The sequence below is a fragment of the Acomys russatus genome, chromosome 32 (assembly GCF_903995435.1).
Source record: "Acomys russatus chromosome 32, mAcoRus1.1, whole genome shotgun sequence".
Taxonomy (NCBI): Eukaryota; Metazoa; Chordata; class Mammalia; order Rodentia; family Muridae; genus Acomys; species Acomys russatus.
The window spans coordinates 47,278,639-47,288,695 of record NC_067168.1 but is presented as its reverse complement, the minus strand read 5'-3'; the positions used below and the strand labels follow the sequence as shown (position 1 = coordinate 47,288,695).

Genomic DNA, 10,057 nt, shown 5'->3' with positions numbered 1-10,057 from the left:
GGTGGGAGGAGCCTGAGTTCCAGCAGCAGCCGGAGCACCCTGACTGCAGCCTCTGGGTGTCTACGCACAGGGGCGAAGGCAACATCAGGAGACCCAGCCCCCACGGCAGAGCTGTGGCCCCTTGCTTCCTCACAGCTAACTGCTTTGAGCCTGCTCGGGGCCTGTGGGTTAGGACCGTGAGGCTGTGCCATGAAGGCTGGGGTCAGAGTTTACAATAGACTGACAGGCTGCACAAACAGGAAATGGGACTTGGGCTGTCAGGAGGACTTCCTTTTCCCATTTCCACCCTCATGCCTTCTACCTAACACAAGGGCTCACGTGTCTGTCGGTCTTGCTTTATAGGTCATTAAGACTTTTATCATAGCCAAGAGACACTGCCCTTCCCAGACTGGGGCTTCTGTAAGGGAGCTGTGTCTTGCTTCCCTGCGTTACTCTGGGTCCAATAGCTCAGTGGATATACTGAGGCCTCAGGAAGGGTCTGGCATCTTGTTGATTAACAAGCACCCAGCACTCAACATTAGCGGACCGGCAGGTTTCCAGTGACTCGGCAAGGGAGTAGCTAAAGGCAAGGGAGAAACATTGGAAGTGACTCAGGAAACCTGAACCGAGGGCTCACAGACCCTCCAGAGGACCCACCCCGGCATGCAGGAGGTCTGGAGACTTGGTGGAAGGAAGCAGAACTATCCCTCCTCATCACCGCGTCAGTGGGAACACGACCCTGACTTCACTAACACTAAAGCTGCATTTCACACCCCGTGGTAACAGGCATCACTCATGACTTCCTGGAAAATGTTTGCTTCCCAGAACTACTGATAAAACGTGAATTTAAAATACTAATCCACATATACAGGAGCTGGGAACAGCTGGGTGGTGGGGGGTGGGCAAAGTGCATTCCGAGAAAGCATGAGGACCTGTGCTCCTACTGCCAACGCCCACATAAAAAGCTGGGTGTAGGGGGCTGAGAGATGACTCGGCAGTTATGAGCACTGGCTGACCTTCCAGAGGACCAAGATTTGAGATGCCCAGCATGCACATCGTGGCTCACAACTGTCTGTAACTGTAGTTCCAGGGGATACAGTGCAGATACACATGCAAGCAAGACATTCAAACACATAAAAATTTAAAATTGAAAAAGAAAAAAAGCTAGGTGGAGTGGCACACATCTGTAATGCTGCTGCTGGAGAGACAGGCAGATCCCTGGAGCTTGCTGCCACCCAGCGGCCGGTGACCACCGTGTTCACTGTGGTCACGCAGACACAACACACAGTGCACCAGCTTTTGTTTTTAAGTTGTAGCAGTGGAGCCAGGTGTTGTGAAGCTCACCTATAATTTCAGCATTCGGGATGTTGAGGCAGGAGAATTGAGAGTTCAAGGCCAACCTAGGCTGTACAGTGAGCACCTGCCTCAAAGAGCTGACAAATGTATATGTCAATATGACCGGCACTCCTGGCTGTTTTAATAGACTCGGTGACCACATGTATTTTATTCCATGCGTTTTAAAACCCAATTATGAGAGAGCCTTATAAACATCACAGCTTTCCAGAGGAGCCATGCATCAGTCTGTGGGGAACATTAGTCTAGAGCTGGTTTTCAGAGTCAGAAAGACCTGATTTCAAACCTTAGCTCTGTCATTTACCTACTAAATGATATGAGCCTGGCAGCCCCTGAGTAAAGATTTTCAAACACAGGCTGGGCTGCCTGTGAGGGTTCAGGGCCTGGGGACAGTAGCGGGGTAGCACACCCGCTCCTAACCATTCGCTGCCTTCCCCTTCAGAGATGCCATGTGGCATCCTTGGTATGACCGAGCCCAGCTCTGCTTACTGAGGCAGAGAATCTGGTGACCTAGACCTTCTAGGAGGTGTCTGACAAGATCTGTCACTCAGCCTTCCCTTCCTGGGAAGAAAAGGTCCACACTCAAACTGAGTGTCTGGTATAAGCCTACAAGGAGGCAAAGTGGCTCTGACTGAGAGAGAGGGTGTGCGGTTGAGGGCTCCCCTACCACAGGCTGCTCCACAGAAGTGAGTCCCTGGAAATCTATGAGCTTGTGCACCTGCAGGGCATGAGAGAACCAGGGGAAATGCTTGAAAGCTGTTGGGGAAAAACCCCAAACAGGCCCATCCTGCACTGTTCTTACACAGGCCTGCTGACTGGGCGCATCCCTGGGCTGCAATGACTCAACCAAAATACTGTATACCCTGAGTTGTCTGTGAAGTCTTCATGTGCAGGGCTCTGGCTTCCAGGCTCTGTGTGTGAGCAGGGCAGCTGAGAGTGCTGACATGCAAAGCCTTGCACCCTGTCAGCTTCCTGTGCTTGGATAAATACCCAGAAAGTGAACGCGCCCATTGTGCCCTGAGTTGTTTTGATCACGTTCACGTCCACTCCTACCCCCCAATCTCTCCCAGGTGCACCCCTACTTTCCATCCACTCCCAAAACACCCACCAACTTGTTTGTGCTGCCCATAGACTCATAAACATGGGGCTATCCACAGGGGCTCCAACCTACAAGGGCCACGCCCTTGAAGAAAACTGCCTCCGCCTCTACCAGAAGCAGCCAGCTGTCCACAGCAACGCAGTTATGGGGTGCGTACTACACAGCGCCTCCAACTCCAAGACAGAATGCTGACTGGCTTAATCTTTCATGGGTTTTGGGCGGGCAACAACAGCACGGTGAGCTCATGACTGTGGTCCCAGCATGTGTACAAGACACTGTTTCAAGCCAGTCTTTCCCGACCTTTGCTCCCAACCTTCCTCCTCAAGGATCCTTGAGCTCTGGAGACAGAGTGTGCTATAGATAGCCCACGTGTGTCTAAGCATCCCACAGACACTGGCTTTCCACACTTTGGTCAGCGTCCACTGCGGGAAGAAGCTTCTGTGCTGGGGAGTGGGCTTTCGCGTCTAACCCTGATGTTCACAAATCCATAATGGTGAACTTCAGAGGCCGTTTGAAAGGCAATGCTGCTCACATGACTGTGGAAGAGATTGCTAAGGGCGGTCGCGGTTCCTGCACACACTCATTGTTGAAACTTTCTGTTAATGCAGAGTAACTTTAAGGGGAAAGACTCGCGGTTCTGTTCTGTGCGGGAAGGCGGGAGCTTTCCCTTTGGCATCCTTCTCCTTACAGTCGAACCATCCACTGTACAGTCAGTAGATGACTGTGAACACACGTGATGCAAACAGTCCTCTGTTTCCCTGGCCCTCAGAAGCTCTCGTTGTTGCTGCTGCATGTCTGTGTGTGTGTGGTGTATGTCCACATGCGTGTGTGGACGTTTGGAGGCCTGAGGTTGCTATCAAGTGTCTTCTTAGATAATTCTCCACCTTGCTCCCTGAGAGACAGTTTCTCACTTAAACTCAGTTCTTGCTAGCTCTCAGGTGACAGGAAGCCGCCACACACACCCTCCCAGCATTTTCTTGGAGGCTAGGTGAAAGGTCTTTGATGGGGGCTCAGGGAGCCACAGAATTGATTTCTGGAGAGAAAAAGTCACCAGTGCCATAAACAAAAAGGCAGACAACAGTGCAGTGTGCTCTGAGGACAGTTCAGGCCCCAGTACCGGACACACATCATGGCAGTGGCTCTGAGGAGAGGAACTAGGACCCCGTGACAGGAGTGAGGTTCTCTCTTCCCTTCTGAGGATGGAGGAGGTTTGACAGCACAAGCCTGCTGCCAGGCTCTCGGATTTCCAGGCAGAAGGCAGGGAAGGGGTTGGAGGCAGGATGCGCGGCCACCTTGTGTAAACTCGGCTCAAACTCGGTTCTCCTGTTGACTAGAGTATGTGGAGCCTGTGTTGTCTGTGAAAGCAGGGGCCGCTGCAGGCCTGTGGCCCGGGAAGCAGCTAGGTTCTGACATGATGTTTTTAAACTCAGGACCTCTGACCTCTGACCTCCAACTCCTGCTCTGCAGCAGGTGCTTTGCCCACTGAGCTACCTCCTAGCCTTCAGAGGCTGATTCTGGCATGAGTGGGGCAAGAGGTCAGTGAACACCCACTCTGATTTCCAAGTTCTTACATTCTAGAAATGGAACTGAGCAGCACATGGATTATAGAAGCAGAAACAGTGTGTAAAAGAAAAAAAAAAAAAGAAGAAAAAAAGAACCACTTCCAAGGGAGGCACTGGGACCTGGGTACAGTAAGAGGCTCACTGGCAAGACTGTACAAAGGATGGGGCAAGGCTAGGGAGACACTCAGCAGCTAAGGACACTTGTTCTTGCCAAGGATCCGGGTTTGGATCCATCACTGGATGCTTGCAACTATCCATAACACCACTGTAGAGAATCTGACCTCCACACATGCATGGTGTACACACAGTACACACACATATGTAGGCAGAATACCTATATACATAAAAATAAATGCTTCTGAGCTGGGTGGTGGTGGTGCCTGCCTTTTATCCCAGCACTCCCAGCAGAGGTAGGCTAATCTCTGTGAGTTCGAGGCCAGCCTGGTCTACAAGGGGTGTCCAGGACAGTCAAGGCTACATGGAGAAACCTAGTCTTGAAAAACAAAAAACAAAACAAAACAAAACAAAACAAAAAATAAATGCTTCTAATTTTTTAATTTAAAAAAGGATGGGGGCCTGTTTCCATGCCTCTCTGGCAACTGGTCACATGGTGAGGGTGGGGTGAGAGGGCCTCTCTAGCTTAAGGCCTGTGTCTATGGTCTGGTCCATAGAGTTCTGCTGCCCAGCCGATCCCCGGTATATGGCTCCCAGGCCCAGAGAAAGGGCCACTCCCATAGCTCTTGGCTGGGCATAAGGAAATCCCCTACTCTGAGAATGGCTACCTCTCTGTATGAACCAGTGGCTGAAATTGGTGTTGGTGCCTGAGATCCCCATAGTGGCCTCTTTGTGGTCCTCAGAGTGTGAGAGTCCCTAATGGAAGAAGAGCTGGAGGGGGCCTTCCGGTCAGCACAGTTCATGAGGTGACCTTACTGAGGAGACTGGAAGCCCTTGAGCACCCCAATGTTGTACAGCTGAGGGATGTCAACTGATCTTGACGTCAAGGTCACCCTAGTGTTTGAGCATATAGGTCAGGACCTAAGGAAATACCTGGAAAAAGTGCCCCCACCGGGCTTGCCCGCCGAGACCATTGAGGATCTGATGCATCAGTCTCTAAGCCGCCTAGATTTTCTTCATGCAAATTGCATTGTTCACCAGGACCTGAAGCCAGAGAACATTCTGGTGATACGTAACGGGACAACCAAGCTAGCTGACTTTAGTCTTACCTGGGCCACCTACACTGACTGCCAGGAGCATCCTGGTCTTACCTGGGCCACCTACACTCAGTGCCAGGAGCATCTTGCTCTTTAGGCCACCTACACTGGCTTCCAGGAACATCCTGGTCTTACCTGGGCCACCTACACTCAGTGCCAGGAGCATCCTGGTCTTACCTGGGCCACCTACACTGACTGCCAGGAACATCCTGGTCTTACCTGGGCCACCTACACTCAGTGCCAGGAACATCCTGGTCTTACCTGGGCCACCTACACTGACTGCCAGGAGCATCCTGGTCTTACCTGGGCCACCTACACTGACTGCCAGGAGCATCTTGCTCTTACCTAGGCCACCTACACTGACTGCCAGGAGCATCCTGGTCTTACCTGGGCCACCTACACTGACTGCCAGGAGCATTCTGGTCTTACCTGGACCACCTACACTGACTGCCAGGAGCATTCTGGTCTTACCTGGGCCACCTACACTGACTGCCAGGAACATCCTGCTCTTACCTGGGCCACCTACACTCAGTGCCAGGAGCATCTTGCTCTTACCTGGGCCACCTACACTGACTGCCAGGAGCATCCTGGTCTTACCTGGGCCACCTACACTGACTGCCAGGAACATCCTGCTCTTACCTGGGCCACCTACACTCAGTGCCAGGAGCATCCTGGTCTTACCTGGGCCACCTACACTGACTGCCAGGAGCATCCTGGTCTTACCTGGGCCACCTACACTCAGTGCCAGGAGCATCCTGGTCTTACCTGGGCCACCTACACTGACTGCCAGGAGGATCCTGGTCCTACCTGGGTCACCCCAGCTGCTTCACAGTGCCTTGCCTCTGTCCAGGCTGCAGTTGCTCCAGGGCTTTCTGGTCTCTGAAGTGCATACAGGCTTTGTCCTAACATTCTGAGGTATTTGCATTTTGTTGTTTTTCTATCCTCAGAATTCCTCTAGAGCCTTGTGAGTAATCCAGATGTTCCCAGAATTTCAGGATCAAAGTCTGGGCTCTGGCAGTCTCAGTAAGGTAGGCTCAGCCACCCATCACCAATATGCCGATTGAAGAGTCACATAATAGTGAAAAGCAGAGGAAGGAGATTGATTCAGTGTGCGGCTGCATGGGAAGAGGAACAAATAGAGACCCGCAGTGGCCCTGTGTCTGTACCCAGGGTGCTGACAGGAGGCTGAGAATGTGTGCCTGTGTGCACACGTGGACGGCAGAGGCAGGTATCAGCTGTGTGCCTGTGTGCACACGTGGACAGCAGAGGCAGGCATCAGCTGTGTGCCTGTGTGCACACGTGGACAGCAGAGGTAGGTATCAGCTGTGTGCCTGTGTGCACACGTGGACAGCAGAGGTAGGTATCAGCTGTGTGCCTGTGTGCACACGTAGACACCAGAGGCAGGCATCAGCTGTGTGCCTGTGTGCACACGTGGACAGCAGAAGTAGGCATCAGCTATGTGCCTGTGTGCACACGTGGACGGCAGAGGTAGGTATCAGCTGTGTGCCTGTGTGCACACGTGGACAGCAGAGGTAGGTATCAGCTGTGTGCCTGTGTGCACACGTGGACAGCAGAGGTAGGTATCAGCTGTGTGCCTGTGTGCACACGTGGACAGCAGAGGTAGGTATCAGCTGTGTGCCTGTGTGTACACGTGGACAGCAGAGGTAGGTATCAGCTGTGTGCCTGTGTGCACACGTGGACAGCAGAGGTAGGTATCAGCTGTGTGCCTGTGTGCACATGTGGACGGCAGAGGCAGGCATCAGCTGTCTTTCTCAGTTGCTCTTTCTCTACCTTATTTTCTCTCACTGACCCTGGAATCGACCCAGCGTGGCTGGCTGGCCAGCAAGCCCCAGGGCTCCTCCTGTCTCCACTTGCCAGCGCCAGCATTCTGCCACCACAGAGCCTCCGTATCAATTATGTCTACTGCAGTCAGAGTGTTCTTGTGATCTCAGGGCCATGTTAAGTCTAGCAGACAGAAGGAGCTCCCTGTGGAGTTAGGGCAAATGACACAGAAGCTGGTGTCTTGCCCTCCTGTGTCCTAGTCCCAGGTGTCTGGTACCCTGAGACCTCTAAGACCGTGATTAGGGCACTTGCCTCCAGGCTCAGCTTTGTACATCACGCTGGGGACCCAGACTCAGCTTCTTTCTCCCAGAGGCTCAGGTTTAGACAGAAGGCAAGCGCGGTCCTGGCTGGTAAAGCCTGTCACGCCTGGGCTTGCTTCTTCTGTGGGGTGAGCTGACTAGTTGTCAGAGGCATTGTGAAATCTCTGTGGAGACATGTGCGCACACAAGCTCCTCCTCGAGCTAGCACCAGCACTTGAAGCACTCCCTGCCCCAGCATAGGATTTCTAGGGGAATTTTCATTCTTCTGGTCATTGTTCACAATCTCACAGCCAAAGGAAAAGACAAGATGAACCTGTGCCCCTGCCAGGGTAGTTACAGGGAGGGCTGTGGTCAAGGGAAGGACAGAAACACTTTGCACTGGCTCTTTCTTGGACTTCATTGTCACAGAGCCTGTATCTGCTAGAGCTACCTAGGAACTCCGAATTTAAGTGACTAATTGATAATAAGAAATCAGGTCACTAAGGAACATCATGGGAGCTGCAGAGTGGCTCAGCAGTAAAGAGAGCTCACTGCTCCTGCAAAGGACATGGGTCCGACTCCCGGCAGCTACATAGTGGAGCTCACAGCCCACTGTAACCCCAGCCCCATGGGTGGCCTCTTCTGGTTTCCTTGGGTACCTGCATGCATGCAGTGCACAAACAGATAAGCAGGCATGTGCACACACACAGAGCGCGCGCGTGCGCGCGCGCGCACACACACACACACAGAGCACACACACACAGAGAACACAAACAGCTCCTCAGGTAGGATGAAGCTGCTGCAATGAGGGTTGGCAGCTGCTGCGGCCTGAGCCCCAGGCTGCTCCTGTGCTCCCACGGCTCTGCCAAGCTGCTGCGGCCTGAGCCCCAGGCTGCTCCTGTGCTCCCACGCCTCTGCCAAGCTGCTGCAGCCTGAGCCCCAGGCTGCTCCTGTGCTCCCACGGCTCTGCCAAGCTGCTGCGGCCTGAGCCCCAGGCTGCTCCTGTGCTCCCACGGCTCTGCCAAGCTGCTGCGGCCTGAGCCCCAGGCTGCTCCTGTGCTCCCACAGCTCTAGAGATGATCTCAGATCCTGGAAAGGCTTCAGGCCTCTTACGCTGGTTACAATATTTTACTTAGCTGTACTGAGTGCTACAGAGTCGATGTGTCTCGTGGGAACTTTGGCGCTAGTAAGTGGTGTGTAGTTTGTGATTTATACACAAGTTGGGAAAATGGTCCCATAAAAGAGTTTTTTCCAGAGAGAAAGACCCCTGGGCATTCTCCTAACTATATGGCTGTCTTGGGCTCCCCGAAGGTAAGCAAGCCAAGTTTGCAGAGGACCTCCACCTCCTAACAAGCCAACCATCCCTTGGAGGATGTGCCCCCTGCTTTTCCAACACCGGAGAAGAGGTGAATTGCAAAGCCATATGCACAGCAAGAATTGGTTTTCTCACATCCCTTCACCCAGTCCTCCTTAAGGGAACGCTGGGCTTGGATGGGCAGGAGAGGAAGAGAAGACCTGGAGGACCAGGGCCCTTTCATAGAGGCAGCCAGTGCAGAGAAGGAAGGTGTGGTGTCCAGGCAGCCCCCTCACACCAAGGCCTCCTTAGCTGTCCTCAGGTCACGGTGCTGCTGGGTGCGTTACAGGGCGGCTGCTTTTGGTCAAGCAGTTCTCTTCATCTCCTTTAATGCTTTCACTGAAAAGGCAAGCTTCTTTCACAAATCCTGTAGGCTGAACTGCATAACCAAGTCTCCAGAAGCTTCTGTGCTAGGAATCATTGTCTAGGTCTCAGCCACCAACACCTGAGGCCCTCTCTCCTTGGACACCTGCTGACCACACTGGCCAGGGAGTCAGGCAGGTAGTCTTCACTCTCCAACTGACAAGCCCTGGAGAGCCTGGGATGAGAGGGGCATGCCTCAATGTAATAGAGGTGATAGGTAGCAAGGCCACAGCCAGCATCCACCTACATGGAGAGAAGCTCAAAGCATTCCCACTAAAACAGGAACAAAACAAGCCTGTCCGCTCTCTCCATACCTATCAACATGGTTCTTGACGTCTCCGCTAGAGCAATAAGGCAACTGAAGGAGGTACAAATTAGAAAGGAAGAAGTCAAAATATATATATATTTAAAGACGACTGTCTACATAGTGACCCTAAAATTTCCACCAGGAAATTCCTACAGCTGATAAAATCTTTTTTCAAAGTAGAAAGACTCAAAATTAATACACAAAAATCAGTAGACTCTGCTAGGCAGTAGTGGTGCATGCCTTTAGTTATAGCACCTAGAAGACAGAGGCAGGTTGATCTCTGTGAGTTCGAGGCCAGCCTGGCCTACAGAGGAAGTTCTAGGACAGTCAGGACTACACAGAGAAGCCCTGTCTCAAAAAACTAAAGAGGGAAAAAAATCAGTAGACTTCTATATACAAATAACAAATGGGCTGAGAAAGAAATCAAAGAAATAATACTTTTCACAATAGCCACAAGAAAGAAAAAATACCTTGGGGCTAACACCAATCAAGCAAATGAAAGATTTGTATGATTAAAAACTTCAAGAAACTGAGGAAAGAAATTGAAGAAGGTATCACAAGATGGGAAGATGCCCCATGCTCATTGGATCGATAGGTTTAATAAAGTAAAAGCATCCATTCTACCAAAACCAACATATAGACTCAATACAATCCCCATCAAAATTCTAACACTTCCTCATGGAACTTGAAAGGACAAATTTCAGACTCATATGAAAACACGAAAGAAGCAAGTAGCTGAAACAATCCT

At 51.8% G+C, this 10,057-nt stretch overlaps 1 long non-coding RNA gene across 1 annotated transcript; it reads right to left on the bottom strand.

The window, feature by feature from the left end:
* Window positions 1-5,473: 5,473 nt before the first annotated feature.
* On the bottom strand, window positions 5,474-5,946 carry LOC127184357 (uncharacterized). The gene is made up of 3 exons (XR_007830108.1): window positions 5,895-5,946; window positions 5,559-5,600; window positions 5,474-5,516 (listed from the first exon to the last, which is right to left on the bottom strand). It is a non-coding gene; the product is annotated as an uncharacterized LOC127184357 (long non-coding RNA).
* Between the last annotated feature and the right edge of the window lie 4,111 nt (window positions 5,947-10,057).